Here is a 12,521-nt window from a genome sequence, read left to right on the forward strand (position 1 = left end):
ATTATGCTTTGTCAGTAGTTACTTTTGTTCCGGTGGACATGGGATAAGTCTTGCTATTAATAGTCATGTGAATTTGGTATTCGTTCGGTATTTTGATATGTTGTATGTTGTTTTTCCTCTAGTGGTGTTATGTGAACGTCGACTACATAACACTTCACCATATTTGGGCCTAGAGGAAGGCATTGGGGAGTAGTAAGTAGATGATGGATTGCTAGAGTGACAGAAGCTTAAACCCGAGTCTATGTGTTGCTTCGTAAGGGGCTGATTTGGATCCACTAGTTTAATGCTATGGTTAGACGTTGTCTTAATTCTTCTTTCGTAGTTGCGGATGCTTGCGAGAGGGGTTAATCATAAGTGGGATGCTTGTCCAAGTAAGGGCAGTACCCAAGCGCCGGTCCACCCACATATCAAACTATCAAAGTAACGAACACGAATCATATGAACATGATGAAACTAGCATGATAGAAATTCCCGTGTGTCCTCGGGAGCGTTTTCCCCCTGTAAGACTGTGTTCAGGCTTGTCCCTTGCTACAAAAGGTATTGGGCTACTTTTCTGCACCGTTGCTATACTTGTTACTTGTTACTTTTCACCTGCTACGTTTCACCTCACTACACCATCACTTGTTACCGCTACTTTCAGTGCTTGCCTTTATTACCTTGCTAAAAACTGTTTATCACAGCCTTCTGCTCCTCGTTGGGTTCGACACTCTTACTTATCGAAAGGACTACGATAGATCCCCTATACTTGTGGGTCATCAAGACTCTTTTCTGGCGCCGTTGCCGGGGAGTGAAGCGCCTTTGGTAAGTGGAATTTGGTAAGGAAACATTTATATACTGTGCTGAAATTTATTGTCACTTTTCACTATGGAAACTGTTCCTTTGAGGAATTTGTTCGGGGTATCTTGACCACGAACAGAAGCACGAGGAGTTGCTCCTCAACCTAAGGTACCTACTGAAAATATCTTTTATGAAATTCCTTCGGGTATGCTTGAGAAACTGCTGGCTAATCCTTTTACAAGAGATGGATCATCACATCGAGACTTGCATCTAATCTATGTAGATGAAGTTTGTGGTTTATTTAAGCTTGCAGGTTTACCCGAGGATGAGGTAAAGAAGAAAGTCTTTCCTTTATCTTTGAAGGATAAGGCGTTGACATGGTATAGGCTATGTGATGATACTGGATCATGGGACTACAATCGGTTGAAATTGGAATTTCATCAAAAGTTTTATCCTATGCATTTAGTACATCGTGATCGGAATTATATTTATAACTTTTGGCCTCATGACAGGGAAAGCATAGCTCAAGCTTGGGGGAGGCTTAAATCAATGCTATATTCATGCCCCAATCATGAGCTCTCGAGAGAAATTATCACTCAAAACTTTTATGCTCGGCTTTCTCATGAAGATCGTACCCTGCTTGACACTTCTTGTACCGGTTCTTTTATGAAGAAGGATATTGACCACAAGTGGAATCTATTGGAAAGAATCAAACGTAACTCTGAAGATTGGGAGCTTGAAGAAGGTAAGGAGTCAGGTATGAATTTCCAGTTTGATTGCGTTAAATCTTTTGTTGAAACAAACACTTCTAGAGATTTTAGCACTAAGTATGGACTTGACTCTGAGATAGTAGCTTCTCTATGTGAATCTTTTGCTGCTCATATTGATCTTCCCAAAGAGAAGTGGTTTAAGTATCATCCTCCTGTAGAAGTCAACATAGTTAAACCCAATCTAGTTGAAGAGAAAGTCATTGCCTATAATGATCCTATTGTTCCTTGTGTCTACCTGAGAAACCACCTTAGCCTGCTAGGAAAAATGATTATTCTGAAGCCCCAACGGTGATACGTAGGGGTTACATTAGACCACTTGCACCCCCTGAGGAAATTAGGGTTGAACCTAGTGTTGTTATTATCAAAGATCTCTTAGCCGAAGACATAGACGGGCATGTTATCAAATTCTGTGAGGACTCCACTAGAATTGCTAAACCTCACGCAAAAGACAAATACGGGCCTGTAGTTGGCCTGCCCGTTGTTTCTGTCAAGATAGGAGATCACTGTTATCATGGTTTATGTGATATGGGTGCTAGTGTTAGTGCAATACCCCGGTCCATACTTAACATGAGATTGCACCTGCTGAGTTAGAACCCATTGATGTCACTATTACGCTAGCTAATAGAGACACTATCTGCCCTGTGGGAATTGTGAGAGACGTAGAAGTCCTGTGTGGTAAGACGAAGTATCCTACCGATTTCCTCGTCCTTGCTACTGCACAAGATAGCTTTTGTCCCATCATATTTGGTAGACCCTTTCTCAACACTGTCAATGCTCATATTGATTGCATTAAATAGACTGTCACTGTTAGTTTCGAGGGTGTGTCTCATGAATTTAACTTCTCCAAGTTTGGAAGACAACCCCATGAAAAAGAGTCGTATGGTAGGGATGAAATCATTGCTCTTTCCTCTATTGTCGTGCCTCCTACGGATCCTTTTGAGCAATATCTGCTTGAGCATGAAAATGATATGCATATGGAAGAAAGAGATGAGATAGATAAAATTGTTTTAGAACAATATCCTATTCTTAAGAATAATCTGCCTGTTGAACTACTTGGGGATCCTCCCCCACCAAAGGGTGATCCTGTGTTCGAGCTAAAACAGTTACCAGATACTCTTAAGTATGCCTATCTTGATGAGAAGGAGATATATCCTGTTATTATTAGTGCTCACCTCTCGAATCACGAAGATAAGAAGTTATTAAAAACTTTGAGGAAGCACCATGCTGCTATTGGATATACTCTTGATGATCTTAAGGGTATTAGTCCCACTCTATGTCAGCACAAGATTAAAACTGATCCTGATTCTAAGCCAGTTGTTGATCATCAACGGAGATTAAATCCTAGAATGAAAGGTCGTGAGAAAAGAAATATTAAAGCTTCTGGAAGCAGGAATCATTTATCCTGTTGCTCATAGTGATTGGGTAAGTCCAGTAAATTGCGTACCTAAGAAGGGAGGTATCACCGTCGTTCCTAATGATAAGAATGAACTAATCCCACAGAGGATTATTACTGGCTATAGGATGGTGATAGACTTCCGGAAACTGAACAAGGCAACCAGGAAAGACCATTATCCTTTGTCGTTTATCGACCAAATGCTAGAAAGGCTATCTAAACACACACACTTTTGCTTTCTAGACGGTTATTCAGGTTTCTCGCAAATACCTATTGCACAATTTGATCAGGAGAAAACCACTTTCACCTGCCCCTTCGGTACCTTTGCTTATAGATGTATGCCTTTTGGCTTATGCAATGCACCTGCCACCTTTCAAAGATGTATGATGGCTATATTCTCTGACTTTTGTGAAAAGATTGTTGAGGTTTTCATGGATGATTTCTCCATTTACGGTTCTTCCTTTGACGATTGCCTCAACAACCTTGATCGAGTCTTACAGAGATGTGAAGATACCAACCTCGTCTTGAACTGGGAGAAGTGCTACTTCATGGTTAATGAAGGCGTCGTCTTAGGACACAAAATCTCTGAGAAAGGAATTGAAGTTGATAAGGCTAAGGTTGATGCAATTGAGAAAATGCCTTGCCCCACAGATATCAGAGGTATACGAAGTTTCCTAGGTCATGTTGGCTTCTATAGAAGGTTCATTAAAGACTTCTCTAAGATTTCTAGGCCTCTTACCAACCTCTTGCAGAAGGATGTTCCTTTTGTTTTTGATGAGGATTGTGAGGAAGCTTTCGAAATACTTAAGAAGGCCTTATTAACCGCACCTATTGTTCAACCACCTGATTGGAACTTACCCTTTGAAATCATGTGCGATGCTAGTGATTATGCTGTTGGTGTTGTTCTAGGACAAAGAGTTGACAAGAAGTTGAATGTTATTCATTACGCTAGTAAAACTCTAGACAGTGCCCAAAGAAACTATGCCACTACGGAGAAGGAATTTTTAGCAGTCGTGTTTGCATGTGAAAAGTTCAGATCTTATATAGTTGACTCCAAGGTCATTATTCACTCTGATCATGCTGCTATTAAGTACCTTATGGAGAACAAGGACGCTAAGCCTAGGCTAATCAGATGGGTTCTCCTGCTACAGGAATTTGATCTTTACGTTGTTGACCGAAAGGGTGCTGATAACCCTGTAGCAGATAACTTGTCCAGGCTAGAGAATGTCCTTGATGACCCACGACCTATTGATGACAGCTTTCCTGATGAGCAATTGAATGTCATCCGTACTTCACATAGTACACCGTGGTATGCTGATTACGCAAACTATATCGTAGCCAAATACATACCACCCAGTTTCACCTACCAGCAAAAGAAGAAGTTCTTCTTTGATTTGAGACACTACTTTTGGGATGATCCTCACCTTTATAAGGGAGGAGTAGATGGTGTTATTAGACGTTGTGTTCCTGAACATGAACAGGGACAGATCCTGCAGAAGTGTCATTCTGAAGCCTACGGAGGACACCATGCTGGAGATAGAACTGCTCATAAGGTATTGCAAATCAGGTTTCTACTGGCCCACTCTCTTCAAGGATGCCCGTAAGTTTATCTTGTCTTGTGACGAATGCCAAAGAATAGGGAACATCAGTAAACGTCAGGAAATGCCTATGAACTATTCACTTTTCATTGAACCATTTGATGTATGGGGCTTTGATTATATGGGAACCTTCCCGAGTTCCAATGGGTATACTCACATCTTAGTTGCTGTTGATTATGTCACTAAGTGGGTAGAAGCTATCCCCACTAGAAATGCTGATCACCACACCTCTCTTAAGATGCTTAAAGAAGTCATGTTCCCAAGATTTGGAGTCCCTAGACATCTGATGACTGATGGCGGTTCGCACTTCATTCATGGTGTTTTCCGCAAGATGCTCGCTAAGTATGATGTCAACCATAGAGTTGCATCTCCTTATCATCCTCAGTCTAGTGGTCAAGTGGAGTTGAGTAATAGGGAGATCAAATTGATCTTACAAAAGACTGTCAATAGATCTCGAAAGAATTGGTCTAGCAAACTTGACGATGCATTATGGGCTTATAGGACTACTTATAAGAATCCCATGGGCATGTCGCCGTATAAAATGGTTTACACTAAGGCCTATCATTTACCTCTTGAGCTAGAACACAAAGCTTATTGGGCAATCAAAGAGCTCAACTTCGATTTCAAACTTGTTGGTGAGAAGTGGTTGTTTGATATCAGCTCATTAGATGAATGGAGGGCCCAGGCATATGAGAATGCCAAGTTGTTCAAGGAAAAGGTTAAGAGATGGCACGATAAAATAATAAAAAACGTGAGTTCAATGTAGGTGATTATGCCCTGCTATATAATTCTCGCTTGAGATTTTTCGCAGGCAAGCTTCTCTTTAAATGGGAAGGGCCCTACGTTGTCGAGGAAGTATATCGTTCCGGTGCCATCAAAATCAATAACACGGAAGGTAATTTTCCGAGAGTGGTAAATGGGCAAAGAATCAAGCATAATATCTCTGGTACTCCCATTAATGTTGAGACCAATATCATCAATATCATAACTCCAGAGGAGTACATAAGGGATGTTTATCAGCCTGTTTTAGACTCTCAAAACGAAGAGGTATGTGTTTCGGTAAGTAATTGGACTCCAAAACTTTTCAAGTAGGAAATTTTCTCCGTTTTGGAATTTATGGAAAAATAAAAAAATAAAAAGCAGTCTGGAAAGCGCACGAGGCGGCCACAAGCTTGGTAGCCGCGGCCTCCCCCCTGGCCGCGGCTACAGGGCTTGTGGGCACCTCGTGTGCCTCCCAGACCCCGTTTTCTTGCGGAGCACTCCTTCTGGTCCAGAAAAAAATCATTATATATACGCCCGAGGGTTTTGATCTCCGTATCACGCAGTTTTCCTCTGTTTTTCGTTTCGAGCCTGTTTCTGTTGTAGATCTAGATCATCATGACTTCCCCAAAAGCTCCTAAGGACAAGATCTTCGAGAGGGTCATCAATCCCTACCTCACGGAAGTGCTGCAACACCCTCAATCTATTGAGATGCGTGAGGGGATGTTGCACATGCGTGATGTTGAGGGGCCTAAGAAGACCAGAAGCATGGAGACGAGGCTCGAAGCAATGGAGCAACAAGTCTTCAAGTGCCAAGGGATGGTGGAGCGTGGACTCAATGCCAACCACATGATGATCACGGAGTTCACCAACAAGCACAAGATGGATGCCAATGACATTGGGAAGCATCTCTCCAGGCTCTATGACAGGGTTGATCAACTCCAGGGCCAGATCTATGACCTGCAGAACCAAAACTGTGAGTATGAGTATAGATTTAAATCAATACGGTTGGCTGTAGATTTGAGGATTCCGGCGACTCGTTCACCCTGCCATGATGGAGCACCTATGCCTTGGAAGACGGAGGATCAAACTCATGTTGCAACTCCACCACCATCACCACCAAAGGAAGACAACTAAGCATTGGTATGGGCAACTCCATTGGCTTGTGCCAAGCTTGGGGGAGTTGCCCTGGTATCGTATCACCTTTATATCTTTTGCTTTTACCTTTGTTTTAGTTCTTTCCTTTTCAGTTTTTATTTCTTTTCTTAGTGGGATAAGTCTTTAGTGTTTAGTTTGAGTCTTTTGCCTTGTGTCTCCCCCGATGTATTCGAGCTTGCGAGCTATATAATAAATAGTATCTTAGTCAAGGGCTTTGTTTGTGCCGTGATCAAAAGTATGAAAAGAACGATAGCATGAAAGATCATGAGATGATCTTATGGAAAGTGATAGCTTCACATATAACAAGTACGATGATTGAAACTTGTTGAGAATAGACCAACATGGACCCCAGTCATTGTTGCAATTAATAAGAAGTAATAAGGAAAGAGAGGTTCACATATAAATATATCATCTTAGACACTTTTTACAATTGTGAGCACTCACCAAACTATTATATGCTTAGAAGTAGATGTTGGACAAGGAAGACAACATGATGAATTGTGTTTGCTTGATTCCAAACAATGTTATATGATTAGAGATCCCTTAGCATGTGACGATTGCTTCCACCTCATATTAGCCAAAACTCCCGCACCAAGTAGAGATACTACTTGTGCATCCATAAACCTTCAAACTGGTCTTGCCATAAGTGTCCACCATACCTACCTATGGATTGAATAAGATCCCTCAAGTAAGTTTTCATCGGTGCAAGGAATAAAAATTGCTCTCTAATATGTATGATCTATTAGTGTGTGGAAAATAAGCTTTATACGAACCTGTGATGAGGAAGACATAAAAGCGACAGACTGCATAAAAAGTTCTTTATCACAGGAGGCAATATAAAGTGACGTTCCTCCGCACTAAGAAGACACGCATCCAAACCTCAAAAGCGCATGACAACCTCTGCTTCCCTCTGCAGGGCCTATCTTGTACCTTTACCTTTTGTCCTTGTGAAAGTCTTGGTGATCAACACCAATTCCCTTTTCCGTCTTCATCTTGGTGAATGTCATATGCTAGGGAAAGATCTATATTCATATATCAACTTGGAGATGAGTACTTATGCTTTATTATTGTTGACTTTACCCTTGAGGTAAATGGTTGGGAGGCAAAATTATAAGCCCCTATCTTTCTCTGTGTCCAACTGAAACTTTGATACCATGAGTACCACGTGAGTTGTAACAATCGTGGAAAACAAAAGAGATGATTGAGTATGTGGATTTGCTTTACAAGCTCTTATTTGACTCTTTCTGATGATATGATAAATTGCAATTGCTTCAATGACTATGGACTGTTGTTGGCTACTTCTCGGTAAGGTTTTTGTTTCATACTTTGCTTTGTGAAAGAATTGTTACTTTCCCATAAGATTCTTATGATGTATTGTTGTTCTATGTGTGATCATGATGCCCTCAGGTTCGTATTATGTTTTGTCGACACCTTCATCCCTAAACATGTGGACATGTTTATGGATCTTGGTTTTCGCTTGAGAACAAGCGAGGTCTAAGCTTGGGGGAGTTGATACGTCCATTTTGCATCATGGTTTCATGTTGATATTTATCGCTTTATGGACTGTTATTATACTTTGTGGTACCATACTTATGCCTTTTCTCTCTTATTTTGCAAGGTTTATTTGAAGAGGGAGAATACCGGCAGCTGGAATTCTGGACTAGAAAAGGATCAAGTTTGAGTCCTCTATTCTGCGCAACCCCAAATGCCCTGAAAATCAACATGGAATTTTTTGGGATTATATAAAAAATACTGGGCGAAAGAAGTGCCAGAGGGGAGCTGCCAGGGGCCCACAAGCCTGGTGGCCGCGGCCTGCCCCCCTGGTCGCGGCTACAGGGCTTGTGGGCACCCTGGTGGCCCACTGGCCCCCCTCTTCTGCTATATGACGGGTTTCGTTCGTAAAAAAATCAGGGCGGAGCTTTTTCGAGGAGGCGCTGCCACCACGAGGCGGAACTTGAGCAGAACCAATCTAGATCTCCGGCAGGACGATCCTGCTGGGGAAACTTCCCTCCCGGAGGGGAAAATCGTCACCATCATCATCACCAACACTCCTCTCATCGGAGGGAACTCGTCTCCATCAACATCTTCATCAGCACCATCTCATCTCCAAACCCTAGTTCATCACTTGTAACCAATCTCCGTCTCGCGACTCCGATTGGTACTTGTAAGGTTGCTAGTAGTGTTGATTACTCTTTGTAGTTGATGCTAGTTGGATTACTTGGTGGAAGAGTTTATGTTCAGATCCTTGATGCTACTCATTACACCTCTGATCATGATTATGATTATGCTTTGTGAGTAGTTACTTTTGTCCCTGAGGACATGGGATAAGTCTTGCTATTAATAGTCATGTGAATTTGGTATTCGTTCGGTATTTTGATATGTTGTATGTTTTCCTCTAGTGGTGTTATGTGAACGTAGACTACATAAAACTTCACCATATTTGGGCCTAGAGGAAGGCATTGGGGAGTAGTAAGTAGATGATGGGTTGCTAGAGTGACAGAAGCTTAAACCCGAGTCTATGCGTTGCTTCGTAAGGGGCTGATTTGGATCCACTAGTTTAATGCTATGGTTAGACGTTATCTTAATTCTTCTTTTGTAGTTGCGGATACTTGCGAGAGGGGTTAATCATAAGTGGGGTGCTTGTCCAAGTAAGGGCAGTACCCAAGCGCCGGTCCACCCACATATCAAACTATCAAAGTAACGAACGTGAATCATATGAACATGATGAAACTAGCATGACAGAAATTCCCGTGTGTCCTCGGGAGCGTTTTTCCCCATGTAAGACTTTGTGCAGGCTTGTCCCTTGCTACAAAAGGGATTGGGCCACTTTGCTGCATCGTTTCTATTACTTGTTACTCGTTACTTTTCACCTGCTACGTTTCACCTCACTACACCATCACTTGTTACCGCTACTTTCAGTGCTTGTAGTTATTACCTTGCTGAAAACAGTTTATCAGAGCCTTTTGCTCCTCGTTGGGTTCGACACTCTTACTTATCGAAAGTACTACGATTGATCCCCTATACTTGTGGGTAATTACCGCACGCCTCTATGCTTATCGGTCTGCACACATCAGTATGTATGATCTCCAACAAGTCACTTGCACGCTCCATTGTTTCGGAGAACGGAGTCTTAGTCATCTTGCCCATGAGACATGGTTCGCATGTGTCAAGTGATTCAAAATCAAGTGACTCCAAAAGTCCATCAGCATGGAGTTTTTTCATGTGCTTTACACCAATATGACCTAAGCGGCAGTGCCACAAGAAAGTGGTGTTATTATTATTAACTCTACATCTTTTGGTCTCAATGTTATGGACATGAGTGTCATCACAATCGAGATTCAATATGAACAAACCCCTCACATTGGGTGCATGACCATAAAAGATATTATTCATATAAATAGAACAACCATTATTCTCTGACTTAAATGAGTAAGCGTCTCGCAATAAACAAGATCCAGATATAATGTTAATGCTCAACGCAGGCACTAAATAACAATTATTTAAGATCATCACTAATCCTGATGGTAACTAAAGTGAGAGCATGCTGACGGCGATCGAATCAACCTTGGAACCATTTCCCACGCGCATCGTCACTTCATTCTTCGCCAGCCTTCGTTTATTCTGCAGTTCCTGTTTCGAGTTGCAAATGTGAGCAACAGAACCGGCATCAAATACCCAGGCACTACTACGAGAGCTGGTGAGGTACGCATCAATAACATATATATCAAATATACCTTGTTTGGTGTTGGCCACTGATACGTCCATTTTGCATCATGCTTTCATGTTGATATTTATCGCTTTTTGGGCTGTTATTTCACTTCACGGTACAATACTTATGCCTTTTCTCTCTTATTTTGCAAGGTTTACATGAAGAGGGAGAATGCCGGCAGCTGGAATTCTGGCCTGAAAAAGGAGCAAGTTTGAGATACCTATTCTGCGCAACTCCAAAAGACGTGAAAAACAACGGGGAATTATTTTGGATTTATGAAAAATACTGGGCGGAAGAAGTGCCAGAAGTGCGCCACCAGGAGGCCACAAGCCTGCCAGGCCCGGCCTACCCCCTGGCCGGGCCTGGGGGGCTTGTGGGCCCCCTATTGCCCCTCCGGCGCTCATCTTTTGCTATATGAAGGGTTTTTCTCCAGAAAAAATCAGAAGGAAGCTTTCGGGAGGAGCCGCCGCCGCCACGAGGCGGAACTTGAGCAGAACCAATCTAGAGCTCCGGCAGGACGATCCTGCCGGGGAAACTTCCCTCCCGGAGGGGGAAATCATCGCCATCGTCATCACCAACACTCCTCTCATCGGAGGGGACTCATCACCATCAACATCTTCATCAACACCATCTCATCTCCAAACCCTAGTTCATCACTTGTAACCAATCTCCGTCTCACGACTCCGATTGGTACTTGTAAGGTTGCTAGTAGTGTTAATTACTCCTTGTAGTTGATGCTAGTTGGATTATTTGGTGGAAGAGTTTATGTTCAAATCCTTGATGCTACTCATTACCTCTCTGGTCATGAATTTGATTATGCTTTGTGAGTAGTTACTTTTGTTCCTGAGGACATGGGATAAGTCATGCTAATAGTAGTCATGTGAATTTGGTATTCGTTCGATATTTTGATGTGTTGTATGTTGTTTTTCCTCTAGTGGTGTTATGTGAACGTCGACTACATAACACTTCACCATTATTTGGGCCTAGAGGAAGGCATTGGGAAGTAGTAAGTAGATGATGGGTTGCTAGAGTGACAGAAGCTTAAACCCTAGTTTATGTGTTGCTTCGTATGGGGCTGATTTGGATCCACTAGTTTAATGCTATGGTTAGACTTTGTCTTAGTTCTTATTTCGTAGTTGCGGATGCTTGCGAGAGGGGTTAATCATAAGTGGGATGCTTGTCCAAGTAAGGGCAGTACCCAAGCGTCGGTCCACCCACATATCAAACTATCAAAGTAACGAACGCGAATCATATGAACATGATGAAAACTAGCATGGCAGAAATTCCCGTGTGTCCTCAGGAGCATTTTTCCTCCTATAAGACTTTGTCCAGGCTTGTCCCTTGCTACAAAAGGGATTGGGCCACTTTTCTGCACCGTTGCTACTTTTGTTACTTGTTGCTTGCTACGAATCACCTCACCATACAATCACTTGTTACCGATAATTTCAGTGCTTGCAGATATTACCTTACTGAAAACCACTTGTCAGATCCTTCTGCTCCTCGTCGGGTTCGACACTCTTACTTATCGAAAGGACTACGATAGATCCCCTATACCTGTGGGTCATCAGCCACCTTCTTATCGGTCAGATACTTGGGGCAGTTTCGCTTCCAGTGACCAGTTCCCTTGCAATAATAACACTCAGTTTCCGGCTTAGGTCCAGCCTTGGGTTTCTTCGTCTGAGGGGCAACATATTTGCCACTCTTCTTGGAGTTACCCTTCTTTCCTTTGCTGTTTTTCTTGAAACTGGTGGTCTTATTGACCATCAACACTTGATGCTCTTTCTGGATTTCTAACTTTGCGACTTTCAGCATCACAAACAGCTCGGCGAGTGACTTATTCATCCCTTGCATGTTATAGTTCAACACGAAGCTCTTATAGTTAGGTGGCAGTGATTGAAAAAGTCTGTCGGTGATAGCCTCTTGCGGGTGTTCAATCCCCAGCTCAGCTACACGGTGAGAGTACCCAGACATTCTGAGTATGTGTTCACTGACATAACCGTTCTCCTCCATTTTGCAAGCATAGAACTTATCGGAGGTCTCATACCTCTCAATCCGGCCATTATTCTCAAAGATAAACTTCAACTCCTGGAACATCTCATATGCTCCATGACGTTCAAAACGTCTTTGAAGTCCCGGTTCTAAGCCATACAAAATTGCACATTGAACCAATGAGTAGTCATCCTTACGGGACTGCCAAGCGTTCAAAACATCTTGGGTCGCCGTAGCGGGTGGTGCATCACCTAGCGCAGCATCAAGGACATATTGCTTTTGGCAAGCCGTGAGGATAAGCCCCAAATGACGAGCCCAGTCAACAAAGTTGCTTCCATCATCTTTCAGCTTAGCTTTCTCTAGGAACG

The sequence above is a fragment of the Hordeum vulgare genome, chromosome 3H, assembly GCF_904849725.1.
Source record: "Hordeum vulgare subsp. vulgare chromosome 3H, MorexV3_pseudomolecules_assembly, whole genome shotgun sequence".
NCBI lineage: Eukaryota > Viridiplantae > Streptophyta > Magnoliopsida > Poales > Poaceae > Hordeum > Hordeum vulgare.